Below are 15948 nucleotides of genomic sequence, written 5' to 3'. Positions count from 1 at the left end.
TTAGGAAGACCTTATCTGAAATTAATAATAAAAAATAAGGCTGAGGATGTAGCTCAGTGGGAAGGCCTTGAATTAAATCCCCAATAAAGAGTAATAATAATAATAATGATGATCATCATCATCATAATAATAATAATGACTAACAAAATATCTGAGTAGCCCATGGCTATGTCAGTTGACACATAAAATTAACTATCACAGAGCACGTAAATAGATTGAAAATACAAAAATCTTCTTTTTACAAGTTATACAAATGAGATATTAGCTCTTCCCTTGTTTAATGTTTTCAACATGATAAATATAAGATCTATGAGGGTGAAATGGAAGAAAATAGTATTAAGATCTGTACATTACATATGTTTTTGTAAACTGTAAGAGGTTATACTCTTTTAAGTATGAGATATATTAATACTGTCTTAGCTTTTTTGAATAAATGAAATTTTATAATTCAATACTAAAATAGTTATAAATAATTATCTTTGAATTCAAGTAAATAGAACTCCATATATATTAGTTTCTACATTTAGTCTTTGCACTACTTTTATCTTATTGCACAGGTTTTTCTGAATCTTAATTTCTTAAATTAAAATTTCTTAAAAATTAATTTAGAGGAATCGGTTACATAAGAAGGAATTGATTCAGTTCTATACATGATAATTGTAATGAGATTTTTCTTAACAGGAAAAAGGTTTCATTTCATAAAATAAAGATACATTTACTTTACTACTAAGGGCCATCAATCCAATCCATACTTACTATCTATTATATAAATATATATGTTAAAGTACATGCATGTTAATGCTCAGCGAACTGAACTGCATAACACAACTCCCTTCAAATAATAAAACTGATGTCTCTTTTATGCTTTTTCATGGGTTGTTATTCCTCTAGTGTAGTCATTATTCTGACTTCTACTTCACTTTGCTTTGTTTGTGAAACTTATATAAATAGGAATCATATTCTTTTCAATTTTTTGTATGCATCTTCTTTTGCTTTATATTAAGTTTAAGATACATAGCAGTAATTAATTCCCTCTCTTTACAGTACACTTTTATATAAAATTGTGACAATTAAATCATACAGTCACTGGTAAATATTTGAGTAGCTGTTTTGTTGACAATTATTCCAATAAGCAATACTTCCAAGAACAATTTAGTTCATGACTTGGATGTATAGTAGAGAGAAAACAATTTCCTATTGCATAAATTTATACTCCAAATAGAATACATGAAAGTTTAACATTCTTGACAGCACATTTTTTGTCAATTTTATAATTGTTTTTTCTTTGAAATTATAATGGAAGGTAATTTACAATTTTAATTTCATTTTGGTAAGAAATCCATTTTAAAAGTTGTTTCTTTTGTGATTATTGCTTTTTTGTATTAAATATTTGCGTATCACAACATAAAGATTCAGCTATGAAACCTTCCAAAAGCATCATATATTTATTAACTTTTTACAGTTATTACTATAATCCATCTGAAATTGATTTATACATATATTACATTATAAGAGTAGAGATTGTTTTCAGCATAGATACAAAAATTACTAATGCTTTCAAGAAGCTATATACTTTTTTATTGCTACTTTAGCCACCTTTCATATTTATTCTCCATGAGAGAAGATTTTGATAGCACCATGGCAAATAGACTTAAGTGAAATTTCCACTATAAATTACTTAATTATCTCTGTTTACTGAGTACTATATTGATTAGGATGTATTTATTATTAGAACAAAAGCAAAAAAATTTCTCTGTAGTTATGCATAATTTTTTGTATTTTTAGATTTTTACTTTTTTCAATGTCTTAAAGATAGTTCTTTTATAATGTTGATATCTTATTGAGAAAATATTTTAAAATGCATATTTTATGCATGTGAATTCTATGCATATGTATACTTGAAACAAGATACTAAAATATTTATATTATCATCTTAATTTTATGTGAATCAAAATTGAAGGTGGATGTGGTGGCAGATTATTGTAATCTCAGGACTCACAAGGCTGAGGCAGAAGGAGGATCAAAAATTCAAGGCCTACCTGGGCTACCTAGTGACATAGTGAGACTCTGTCAAAATAACAACAGAAAAAACAGAAATAATAATAGAAAAAAAGAAATGTAAGGAGAAACAATACATTTCTTCTGTGATTTTAAAGAACATGTGCATCACTATTTCTTTAAAAGTATAAATCTCTTTGTAAAGAAAAAATTAATTTTGCATTTTAGTTGTAAGAAATTGATTATAGCATATATATCAATAGACAAAGATATATTATAACATTTTATGTTGATGATTAATTGTCAAAATATAGTTACATGCCTCTGTAATTGTATTAACAGAATTCCTATAACTGTGGCAATAATTGTAAGCTCTCTATATATTGTCCACAGTATAGTTTATTTAAAAGAAAAATATGTATTATTTTTACATTCTCAAAGACTATTTTGTAGAATAAATTTATTTTAGAGCAAAGGAATAGCATTTATTTATTTACTTCTTATAATCTATATTTTCTAGCATCTCAAGAAATATTTTCTATATGATACAAATTAGTTCTATGATACTCCCAGTTTAGGTTACTATAAGATTATTGGATTTTAAGCATGAATTTTGAAGTATGACACATTCTAAGCAATTCATATAGAAGAAGAAATTAATTGACTTAACATGTATTTGTATGGTTCCAACCGCCATGAAAATGTGCTACTCAACTGCTCTGCTCCTAGCAGTGTGATTGACTGACGGCCTGAGCTGCTTCATTCTCACTGCATCACCTATGTCCTACTGCAGCCGTACTTCCTATGAGCTGTTCTCATTCAAGATTCGAGTATAGCAGGGGCACTAATTCATTTGCAAAAAAACCAAAAAAAAAGTTTTCAGGAAAGGATAAAATCACTACTTTTAATACAGGTATAAAACAAACGTATTAATAATTTTATTTGACTTAGAACTGATGAAGGTAGATGTTATGACCCATTCACAATGACTTTGAGGAAAAACATATTCATGAATTATGTTGAAAAGAATGTGAAGTTTTTGTTTCTACACACTAGAATTTATTTCTGTGTCCATAGACAAGAATGATTCTGATTTACTATCAGTTATTTACAATGCAAATACAAAAAATTAATATAGTAAGATTGGATTAATTTAAGTTGCCTTGGCAGTGGAGCATGCAGAGTTTCTTACTGGAGAGCAAAAATTTTCCTACAGTCTCTATCGATTTGAAAGAAACTTCATGTTGTTCTTAATAGTTAGGGCCTGTTAGCTACAAGGGTGATGATTTACCGTACATGCTACAGGCCTTTATAAGTTTGCTTTGTTGAAAGTTTTTGTAAAGCATCTCAGATTGAACTTTTATTAGAACCCACAATTTGCTATCCTGAGTCTGGAAAACAAAGTTCAAAAACTCTAACCACTGTGATCCCTTACTTATATTCTATTATTAGATTGTAGAATGGTGCAGCCACAATGGAAAACAGTGCAGAGATTTCTCCAAAAATTAAAAGTAAAACTATCACTTGACCCATAATCTCACTTCTGGACATATATCCAAAATAATTGAAATCAATATCTTGATAAGATACCTGCAGCCCCATGTTCCTTGCAGTGTTATTCACGTTAGCCAAGATTCAGAAGTAAACTAAATGTCCATTGACCGATTTATGGATAAAAAATATGTGGCGTGTACATATAACAGAATATCATTTAGTGTTTAAAAGGGAAGGAAATTAAACTACTAACAACATGGGTGAACCTAGAGGACATTATATTAAATAAGACAGTCACAGGACAAATAATCCCTGGTCTCACTTATATAAGGTATCTAAAATGATAATTGTGAAAGCAAAAATCATGTGCATTATGTGTGTGTGTGCTGCGTATGTTAATTAGTGTTTACATCTAATTTGTATGGGCAAGGAGGGATAAACATGAAATCAAATACAATGGAAAGTGGTAATATTATAGTAGTATAGGTTAATGATTGAAAAGAGGTTTACAAAATAACTAGTTACTTTTCTTGTTTAATCCTCTTTAATACTATGCTAACATGAGTTAATGAATTAAACTTTCAATTAATGAAAGTTTGAATCTTTGTATAGCATTCTTTAGTCAGGTACGTTTTAAAAATATAGATTCTTAAGGTTATAATTAATTGGCAAGACTTTTGTGCTGTAAGCTTTCTATTATCTGGAAGTTTTTCAAAATATTACATCTTCGCATCAGACAAGTGTGCAGAAGATTGCTAAATCAACAGCAGTTTTTTTTTTACCATTAAAGATTTTACATTGTTGACTCCTCAAGGCAAAGCTTATTTTGTAAATGTGAAGACAGAATGAAAAGTTAGCATCTTTAATGCTTATATAAATTTGATGATGGTGGAGGAATCTTTCTTATATTTCTGCACTGTTTAAATGGTAATTAGGTAGTCAAGCTTTTAACAAAATTTGGCCTTTTTGGAACTTTAAGAGGATAGGCCTATAAACTATTTCACTTTAATATAAAATAGAGTATGTAATCCACAGAATATTGCTATCTTCCCATAAAAATAATTAGCTGTTTAACAACTTTAGAGTGTTCAAAGTTAATTTTTTTTTAAACCCTGGCCTCATTTGTGTGAGAGAATAAAATGAACAGATGTGCAATTAAAAATTATTTGAAAAGTAGTAATAGCAAAAAATACTTGCCTTTAATCTATAATATTAGAAGAAATAAAATTTTAAAAAACAACTCAAGCTGAGACATAAATGGGCAAATTGCCATTTTTCCTTCTTTGAGTGCTCAGAAAATGTGATTTGCTTTGCTCTGCTCTCACGGCAAAGCATCTATTAGAAAATGTAGAGGGACAATGCATTAATTTTCAAAACAAATTTTAGCCTTGGCCTGGGGAGTTTGTAGGGATGAATAGCTAATTCAAGAATTAGAATCACTACTGAATTTAGAAAAAATTCTTTTGCAGCCATAATTTTCTGCCTCCCTCCCATTCTTTTTTTTTAAACTTCCTCCTTCCATATTTCTAACTGTCCTTTCATGTTTCTTTTTTTACCTTAGGTGACGACAAGATGTTTAGAATTTTATATATTATATACATGGAATTATGGGTTTTTTGCATAAACACAAATGCTAATTTAAAAGATCAAATTTTGGTTATAGGTATATTGTTGAAGCCCTGATTTATTGGAGTGTGAATAAGTTAAAATAATATCTTTGTGGTAGTGACCAAAGACCATTACTTCACTTTGTATTTTTGTTTATTTAATTTTATTACACAGAAATTTTAACCACAAGTGCCTTGATATACAGTTAAGAAGGAGAATGTACCAAATGCTAAAAGAATTTAACTTCAGATAGTTCCAATGGATTACTTTCAGGCTTCCTTAGATATAATCCTAAACAACTTTTTAAAAAATGCATCAAGTTGCATCAGTAGAGTGCACTTTTTGAACCTAGAATTTCTTTTCACATGCATCGTCCTTTCATTCATCTTTTAAATAAATTTATAGCTATAGCAAATATTCTAATAACAAATCATTAGAACATCTGACTTCCCAGTAGAATTATTATCCACTTCCATTTAATTTTTAATTTTGTTTTCTTTTCTTTTTTTCATTAGTTTATTGGTACTTTTTAGGTATGCAGTACAGTTACATTCATCACTGAGATCTTGTACTTTTAGATGATGTATTATTGGTTCTTATTTTTTCCCTGTTGCCCTGTCCTCCCTTCACCCCCTCCACCTTTCCCTATTTGCAAAGGCTTTGTTTCCATTTTTTCCTTTTCTCATATTTTTTCTTTTCCCTCCTTTCCTTTCCCCTACCCTTCCCAATTCTCCTACTCCTTCAGACCTTTTCTTCCTATGTCACATTATCAGTTATACAATTTGAACCTTATTTAGTTTCCCTGGTGTGAAAAACTAAAAGTATAAATAAGGTTTAATTTTTTTTTCAATACTGAATCTAATTAGAGAAAGGGATAAATGAATATATTAAGAATTAGGTGAATCTGGAAGCTTGAGATACTTTAGGTGTTATTTGTATACTTTATCAGGTCTCTGCTGCTTTGTGTGCTTGAAGCAATTGAAATGCAAATTGGGGAGATTTTACCATCTAAATGCTTGTGTGGATTAAGAGCCTGATTAATGTGCTCTCTTCTACAATTAAGTGAAATATCTAATCAGTAGTTTGGTTTGGGAAGTCATATGGTTTATCTCACAGTATCTTAAGGAAAATTGGTGCTAATTTATCCGAAATTCTAGGTCCAAGAATTCAGTTTCAGTTTACCAGCCATGCAATAGAATGGAGTCCCGAAGACCCTAGAAATTATATGGATGTGTCTTTTGCTGAGTTTGATGAGTAGTTGAAAAGGAGGGACTTCAACAGGACTAAGGTCAAAGATCAGGGCAAAATTACCATTTCAGGATGACCTTCCTTTCTTTGAGAAGCCCATCAACAGCCAATTTCCTTGCCCATTTGCCTCCATAAGAGGCCTTTCTTCAGACTATAGTAATGAAAAAATACTACAGATGTGTTTACTTGAGTGTGATCTTGCTGCTTTTATGATCAGATTGCCAAAATTGCTGAAGCAGCAAGATCTCTTTGCCCTGTGACTTATACTTAGAGTCTTTCATATCTGTTACTAAAATATCACTCCTACCTCACTGCCCTTAACTTACTGCCTTAATTTAGTTCTAACTCATTGTCCTGTCTTTCATTCCAGTCTGCAGTTGATCTGATTAAAGAGACAAGAAGAAAGCCAAGATAGAAAGACTTAAATTAAGACTTAAATTTAAAGACTTAAATTAAAAACATTAGGAAGAATCTGATATGCCAAATATGCTAGAGATCCTTAAATATATGAATAGACCATTAACATTGGTAGTTGTAACTGATATGTATTGACTTGTCCATGTCATGACCTAGTTTTTTCTTTGTTGTTGTTGTTGTTGGCTTCTCCTTTAAATTTATTTTCTTGTCTTGCCTGATGGATTCATTCTTCTGGTCTTCCTGGGTTTGTAATCCTCATTGTCTTTTACTGAACCTAAACTAGCACAAAGAATCAACAAGTGGGACCCTTCTTATTAAAAAGCTTCTGAACAGCAAGGGAAATCACCAAGAACATGAAGAGACAACCCACATGTGGGCAAACATTTTTTAACCAGCTTTTCCTCAGACAAAGGTCTACTATCTAAAATATATAAAGAACTTAAAAAAAGCAAACCTCCCAAAGTTAAAGACCCAATCCAAAAATGGGCATCTGAAATGAATAGTGCAAGACTAATTAAAGTTAACAAAACAAGATATAAAGCTTAGGTTAGTAAATATTACTGCCTCTGTTGCCCTCAGTATGTTTTGAAAATGAAATTTGCTTATTGTTATCAAAGTCATAGCCAAGGAGAAGTTGAAAAAAGTGTTTCAAAATCTGAATTTGAAGCTATGTCATAGACAGTGCTGTTTGGGACACATTATTATGAAGTCTACAGGAAAAACAAAGACTTTAATTGAAATGTTTCAAACTCCAAAAGATGATGAGCTGAGAAATGCTGTCTTGGCTAAGCTATTGGATTGTAAGGCTTAATTTTGGCTAGTAGAAATGAGCCTTACTAGTGAAGTTTTATTATTAGTCATAATGCTGTCCTTACAGATTATGTTATACAGTATAAATCTTAGGTGTTGTTAAAAAGTGGAGAATTGCTTTTCTCAACTTGGACTGCTAAGGACTTGCTATAAGTAAACATTTCAAATACTTCATAAATTTTTGTGATTTTTCTATTTCTGATGAACTCAGTTATAGTTAAACCTGGAATCTCCTACCATGAGCAAATGGATTTGTTACTTAAATCTAGTAATGAAAAATTATACTTCTTGGCATTAAGGATTTAGTGGTAGGAAAAGTAGTTAGACATAATTTTTAAAAAAATTTTTTCGCCATTCTGAGGAGAACCAGGATCTTTCAACTAAACTTCATTCCAACCCACCCCTTTTTATCTTTTATTTAGAGACATGGCCTCAGTAAATTGCTTCAGATCCTCCTACATCACCCTCTCAGAGTGCTGGAATTACAGGCGCTACCACATCTGGCTTGGAAATTCACTCATTTTAAATGATTGAAAATACATACATTTTCTCCTAAATATTAACAAAAATATTAAAATAATTTATATCATTGGTTTTCATCTAAATTTGAATTGGAACTTATTTCATCTTCATCATTAATGGTCTTACATAGTTTATAAATTCTGCCTTTAAATAAATTCAGAAAATTCATCAGACACATATATGAACCTTTAAAGAAATTTATATTTTTATCAGTAGTGAATTTTGGCCAGTGTAAAAATATGAATGAATACTTAATTGCGCACAATTAAGTATTTTGTTTGGGTCCTAATTATGTCACTAACTCTGACATTGAGCAAATGTAAAGATTTTTCTACTCTCAGAACTACTGTGAAAATGTAAAAGATAATATATTTGCAGTGTCTAAGAAGTTTATAAAGTACTATAATAATATCAAAAATTGTTATTAAGAGAAGTATCATTATATTATATAGTGTACTTTATGCAAATCTGAAATAATTATTACATATCACCATCATATTGAAAAGATGAATAACCATATGTCTCTAAATAACAACAAAATTCCATGTGAATTCTTAAACCTGTTCTTATTATGAATAGTACAAATGTTGACTATATTCTATTTATCTTTTATTTTATTTTTTATTAATTTTACTGGTACTATTTAAATATACATAATGATCACATTCATCAAAGGGAGTTTGCACCTGTTACATGGTGTATGATTCATCGTTTTCTCCGAATCTCCTCTCTTTTCAACCCCCTTCTCATTTGCAAAAGCTTTGTTTCCATTTTCCCTTCTTTTCTCATTTTCTTTCTCTTTCCTCCCCCCAGTTCCCCTTTCCTTTTGAATAGTTTCTTCCTATTTCACATTATTTATTATACATTTCAGTCTTTATTTACCCTTTCATATTCTCAGACCAGAGAAACAATACAAAATTTACACGTTTCCAATTTATTTCACTTAACCGTATAGTCTCAAGGTGCATTCACTTAGCTATAGAAGTCTCAAGTTTATATTTTTTATGGCTGAGTAGTGCTCCATTGTATAAAAAAACCACATTTTTTTTTTAAAAATCCATTTATTGGTTGATGGGCATTTGGGTTGTTTTGAAGATATAGGTATTACAAAAAATGTTGCTATAAATATGAGTATGCATATATGGTTGTGGTATGATGCTATACTACAACATGGGCGCACATATATCACTGTGGTATGATTCTTTTAATTCTTTTGGGAAGATATATAGAAGAGGAATAGCTGGGTCAAATGGGACCTCTAATCCTAGTTTTTGAGGTATCTCCACACTGACTTCTATAGTGATTGCACCAATCTGCACTCACACTGACAGTGGAGAAGGGTTCTTTTTTCCCCCAAAGCCCCACCAACATTTATTGTTGATATCTTGATATTAGCCACTCACTGTGGATTGAGATGGAATCTCAATATTGTTTTAATTCGCATCTCTCAGAGGACCAGTGATGTTGAGCATTTTTTTCATATATTTACTACCATTTGTACTTCTTCGTCTGAGAAATGTCTGTTCATTTTAGATGCCCATTTTTGGATTGGGTCTTTAATTTTGGGAAGAGGGTTGATTTTCTTCAATTTTTTGTATATTCTGAATATTAGTCCTTTTTCTGAGGGACTAATGGCTAAAATTTTTTCTCACTTCATTGGTTTTCACTTCACTTTGTTGGTGATTTCTGCTGTGGTGAAAAAGTTTTTAATAGGATGAGATACCAGTTGTTGATTCTCTGTATTATTTCCTGTGCAGTTTGGGTTTTGTTTAAGAAATCTTTGCCTACCCATATGTCCTCAAGAGTTCTACCTTTTCTCTTTTCTAACAGGCTTGGTGTTTGTAATTTAATATTTATATCTTTGATCCATTTTGATTTTAGTTTACTGTGTGACGAGGGACATGGCTCTAGTTTAACTTTAAGCATGTAGAAAGCCAGTTTTTCTAGCACCACTTATAAGAGAGGCTATTTTTCTTCCAGTGAATGTGTTTGGTACATTTATCAAAGATACGGTGGCTGAGTGTGTTTAGGATTGTTTCTGCATGTTCTAGTCTGTTCCATCGATCCTCAGTTCCATTTTTTTTGTTTGTTTGTTCATTTTTGTCAGTATCATGCTGGTTTATTTTATTTTTATTTTTTCATACCTGGGATCTAACACAGGTCTTTGCACTTGCAAGGAGGCAGGCAGAGGAACCACTGAGCTAAATCCCCAGCCCGGTACCATGCTGTTTTTTATCACAGTATCTCTGTAGTATAATTTCAATTTGGGGGTTGGGATGCCCCACCTTTCCTTTGTTGTCTAGGTTTCTTTTGGTTCTAAATGAATTTTAGGAATATTTTCTCTAGTTCTGTTAAGTATGCTAATGGAGTTTTGATTGATATTGCATTATATTTGTATAAAAATTTTGGAAATATGGCTGTTTTCACTATGTTGGTTCTTCCTATCTAAGAGCAAGGGATATATTTCCATTTTCTCATATCCTCTTTGGTCTCCTTTTGCAGAGTATTGTAATTTTTCAATGTAAAAATCCTTTACTTCCTTTTTTATATTGATTCCTAAATATTTCATTTTTTTTGATGCTATCATGAAAGTTGCTGTTGTCCTTATTTCTTTCCCAGTGAGTTTGTTATATATGTACAGGAAGGCTATTGATTTTTGAGTGTAGGATTTGTATCCAGCTATGCTACTGAATTTGGTTATTAAATTAGCAGTCTTCTTTGGTGGTGTTTTTGGGGTCTTCTATGTAGAGAATCATGTCACCTGCAAATAAAGATGATTTAACTTCTTCATTTCCTCTCTTTTTTCATTTTATTTCTTTCTCTGTCTAATTGCGCTGGCTAATGTTTTCAGAACTATGTTGAAGAGGAGTAATGATAGTCAATATTCTTGTTTTGTTCCTCTGTTAGAGTGAAAGCTTTCAGTTTTTGACATTTATTATTACATTAGGTGTTGGTTTTTCATAAATGGCTTTTATCAGATTGAGGTAAAAACCATCTATTCCAATTTTCAGTAGGGATTTTATCAAGAATTGTTGGAGTTTGTCAAAGGCTTTTTCTGTGTCTATTGAGCTAATCTGTGATTTTTGTCTTTGGCTCTGTTGATATGGTATATTACATTTATCGATTTGCATGTATTGAAACATCCCTTGGATTGAATCCTACTTGATCCTATATAATCTTGTATAATCTTTTTGATGATTTGCTGCATTTTGTTTGCTATCAATCTTATGGAGAATTTTTGCATTTATGTTCATTAGGGAGATTGTGCTGTATTTTTCTTTTCTGGTTGTATCTTCTGTGATTTTGGTATCAGGGTAATACTTGCTTCTGGGAATTATTTTGGGAGTATTGCTTCCCTTTCTGTTTCATTGAAGAGTTTGAAGCATAGTAGTAGCAATGGCTCTTCTCTAAAGTTCTTAAAGAATTCAGCAGTGAAACCATCAGAACCTGGATTTTTCTTTGGTTAACTATATTTTAATTTATTCTTATCTCTAAACCTTGATACTAGTCACGTGATAGAAATTCATTCATTTATTCTACAAATATTATAACATGTTAGTAAAAGCAATATACAAGAAAATAAAACTATAAAAATATGATCTTATCAGAAAGAACACACACAAAAAAGAAAAGAAAAGAAAGAACACACATATATGGCTGTGTATTATATACATATATACATATATACTTTTTTGTTAACAAAATGAAAACATTTGTAAAAATAAAAAGATGTTCCAGTATTAGAATATAAAGGAAAATATTATTCTAATGATTATCAATCTTAGGAGGATGCTAAAAGCTCATGCTAAGTTTAAGAATAATAGAGAAATTACAGCAATTTAAACCAGATAGTAAACCTAATAGGTGAGCTTGTAATTTGCTGTCCTAATTAGAGTATTCAATGAATTTAAATTTGATATAATTATTGAATCGTTAAGATTTGTGTGTGCCACATTGCAATTAGTTTTATTTTTATTATCAAGTATAATTTGCCTTTCTCTCTCATTCTTTGCAATGTTTTGGAGTAAATTTTTTAATTATTTAATTCTTACTACGTTCTATTGTTTTGTTGGTAAGGGAATATTTTTTAGTTGTTATCCTAAGAGATACATTTTGCACCTTAGTCTATTTTTATATTCTAATATGAATTAATACTTTTACCCCCTTTCCAGATAATGTGTAAAATTTTAGAATATCATTATTCAACATAATACCATTAGATACATGTGCCATTTAAATACATATTGAACTTAAAATAAAAATATTTATTTGCTCAGGCCATTATCCACATTATCCACATTGCTAATGCTTACTAGGGATGAGTGGCTCATGTCTCCTCTCTTAGGCACAATAGAAAATACATATGATACATATGATGCTAACAATTCTATGGGGAATACTGTTTCAGAATTTTAATCTTTTTCATTACTTGTACAGTTGGTACTATCACTTTTTATATTATTTTACATATAGTTTTAGTATATTTAATGTTAAATGTTTTTGCACAATCTCCAGTTGTTTATGTATATTTACAAATTTCCCATTATCCTTTTTTCTTCCTATGTTCCCATATGTTATCTAGAATAATTTCATATTAAAAGAATGAACTCCTTTTATTCATTTAGTTTGGGAAAGAAAACATGATGGGGGTCTACAAACAGCACAGACTGGTGAGGAGTGCTGGAGCCACATGAAGCTAGGCTGCTACCACACCTGCAGTGCTCCAGGCTTCCAAGCAGTGCAGACCAGAGAGGAGTGGAGCTGCACAGGTGCCCTTACAGCATCACCCCAGTGCTCCCCTCCTGCATCACCTCTGACCTCCTGGTTGTGCCTGTACCTGGATCCACACTACAGAGCCATGGGAGTCATAAAGGCCATTTGTTGAGCTCCACAAGATAGAGCACAGTGAACAACAGAAAGAAGGCTTCTCTCTGGCTCCTTGATGAAAACTGAAGCCCGCTGGAAAATTGAAGAGAATCTTTGCATTAAAGGCGTACTAGATCCCCATGGTTGGTAAGTTGGAGGGATCACCACATCACATCAGAACCTGGACTATCCTCAGTGGAAGGGCAGCTGGAACCTGCAGCAGAACCTCACAGAGTTCAACCCTGCAGGAGGTCAGAGAGCTCAACCAGGGCTTTGCAGGCAGAAATCAGCCTGAATCTGCTGCTGGCTTGCTGAGACTAATTGAATTAGGTCTGCACACTGCTGCCCACATTGTCTATTGTGACAGAAGAGACATACCCTGAAGGAGGCCCTTCAATTTTTTTTGTGTTTAAAATTATTTTTTTCTCTTCCTCTTATTTTTGATTTTTAATTTTTATTTTTCCCTACTCTTTTCAAATTATTCCATTTTTCTTTCTTCTTTTTCTTTCTCTTTTCTTTCTATTTCCCACTCAATGTCTCACTTTCCCTTTTTGTTTCTGTTCTTGCCCTAATTTGGATTTCTTCTTTTTTTCTTTCCTTCTTTTGATTGTCATTAATTTCAAAGCAAAGTGGGTACAGTTTCTAGCTTTGCTATTGCTTTTAGGTTATTCTATTATTTTTAAATTAAGTTTATTAGTAAATTTTAGGTATACAATACAGTTGAATTAACCACTGTGCTCTTGTACCTTACATGACTTATCTTGATTCTTATTTTTTCACCATTTCAAGCCCTCCCTTCAGCCTTCTACCCTTCCTTGTTTACAAAGACATTGTTTCTGTGTTTTTCCTTTCCCTTTTTAACTTTCCCCTCCTCCTCCAAATTCTCCTACTCTTTTATACTTTTTCCTCCTATTGCACAATATTAATTATATATTTTGAACCCTTATTTACACTTTTAGTTTTTCACACCGGAGAAAATATTTGGTATTTACACATGTGTGACTTAATAATTTCACTTAAGTGTATGGCCTCAATGTGCATCCATTTAGCTATAAATATTTCTAGTTTCTCATTCTTTATGGCTGAGTAGTACTCCATTTTATATAAAAAGTAGCTTCTTATCCAGTCTCCAGTTTATAGGCAATTGGACTAGTTCCACGGTTTTAGCTATTGCAAACTGTGCCATTATAAACATGGATGAGCATGTTCTATTGTTGTCTTTGTTGTTTCATTCTGTCTTTCCCTCATCTTCAACAGTTCCCTGGAGTTTGCATGATCTTCCTGTGCCCTCTGGCCTCATTTCTAGCCTTCCTTTATCCTTCTACCTATCTATCCATCCCTTTCCAACTCCCTCTAAGTCCGCATCCTGAAGGGTAAAGTTACTATGTTGAAGAGTTTATTCAATATAAACATATTTTGGGCTGGTCTGTGATTTTGATATAATTCACAAAGTTAAAGGTGAGATTAATAACTACCATAAATTATTATTTTCTAAGCTGTGCTTGGTGCTATTGAGTTGCTGATTGTATTACTTGGGCTAAGGCATTGTAATTGATTCTTCCTGGTATTATGAAAATGAGAGTGTCTCTGAGTCATTAGAGACTCAAAACCTAAACACCAGGTATTAACCCAGATGGAAGTATTAACCCAGGAATTAAACCATGTATAGTACCAACAACAAAAATAGAAATGAGAAAACATTTAAGCAAGGAACAGCACAGGCTTCCAGCTCACCAAAAGCAAATTCTTGGGAAAACGATGTAGAAAAGTCTGACAATCAACCACTAGGACACCCTGAACTCATATAACAAGAAGTAACAAAACATATGATTGAGGCTCTAGAAAAATTCAAAATACAAATAATTTCCTAGATAACTACAGAAATGGTGAGCTGAATGAAAGACATGATTAGAGAGTCTAGAACAGAAATAGATTTAAAAAAGAAAAGATGAATTCAGACTATGATAGAAGGTATGAATGCCTAACATAGAAAAAAATGTAACCCATGAAACAGATTCAAACAGGTATCGGGAGGTTAAACACTCTATTGAAAGTATATATAACACACTGACCCAATTTGAAGACAGAATATAAGATATGGTGTCAGTGACCATGAAGAGAGAGATCTCTTATAAATAGTAAAGGACCATGAAAAATCAATCCAACAGCTCCTAGACGATGCAATGAAGCATAATATGAGACTGATAGGAGTCCATGAAAAAGCAGGAGAGAATACGAATGACATAAAAAAGTTCACAGAATTAATGGCAGAAAACTTCCTAAACAGCAAAAGAATTTGACATACAGATAAATGAAACATATCGGACTCTTAACTAGCCATGATAAAAAAAAAATCTACACCTAGACAATGAATATCCTTGAAACACAACAGAAGAACAAAATACTATAAGCAGTGAGAGAAAAGAAACAAATCACATTGAAAGGAAAGCCCATCAGAAACATAGCAGACTTTTCAACACAAACCTTCAAGTCAAGGAGAGACTTGAGTGAGGTATTTCAATTCCTAAAACAAAACAACCTCCAACCTGAACTGATGTATCCTACAAAAATATCTTTCAAAATTGATGGGGAAATAAGATACTTCCGTGCCAAAGAACACCTGAGAAACTTCATGAATACCAAACCAGCACCCCAAACAATTCTAAACATATCCTAGAAAAAGACAATGAAGGTCACAACTCCATGAGGCCCAACACAGCAAATCCATTAGGCAAGGCAAGAAATTAGAGGGAGGGGTAAAAATTAAAAAGGGCCAACAACAGGATGATAAAATGACAATGATAAGTCAGTACATATCAATTATAACCATCGATGTTAATGCAATTGATTTACCAATTAAGAAATAGACAGGTGGAATGATTAAGAAGCAAAATCTAACAATATGCTCTCTACAAGAAATGCACCTAGGTCAAAAAGAAACTCATAGACTGAAAATAAAATGATGGAAAATAGTTCTCCATGCAA

The sequence above is a fragment of the Fukomys damarensis genome, unplaced genomic scaffold (assembly GCF_012274545.1).
Source record: "Fukomys damarensis isolate Sample0158 unplaced genomic scaffold, DMR_v1.0_HiC HiC_scaffold_4, whole genome shotgun sequence".
Classification (NCBI taxonomy): Eukaryota; Metazoa; Chordata; class Mammalia; order Rodentia; family Bathyergidae; genus Fukomys; species Fukomys damarensis.
The sequence above is the reverse complement of the archived record's forward strand: the minus strand, read 5'-3'. Positions refer to the sequence as shown.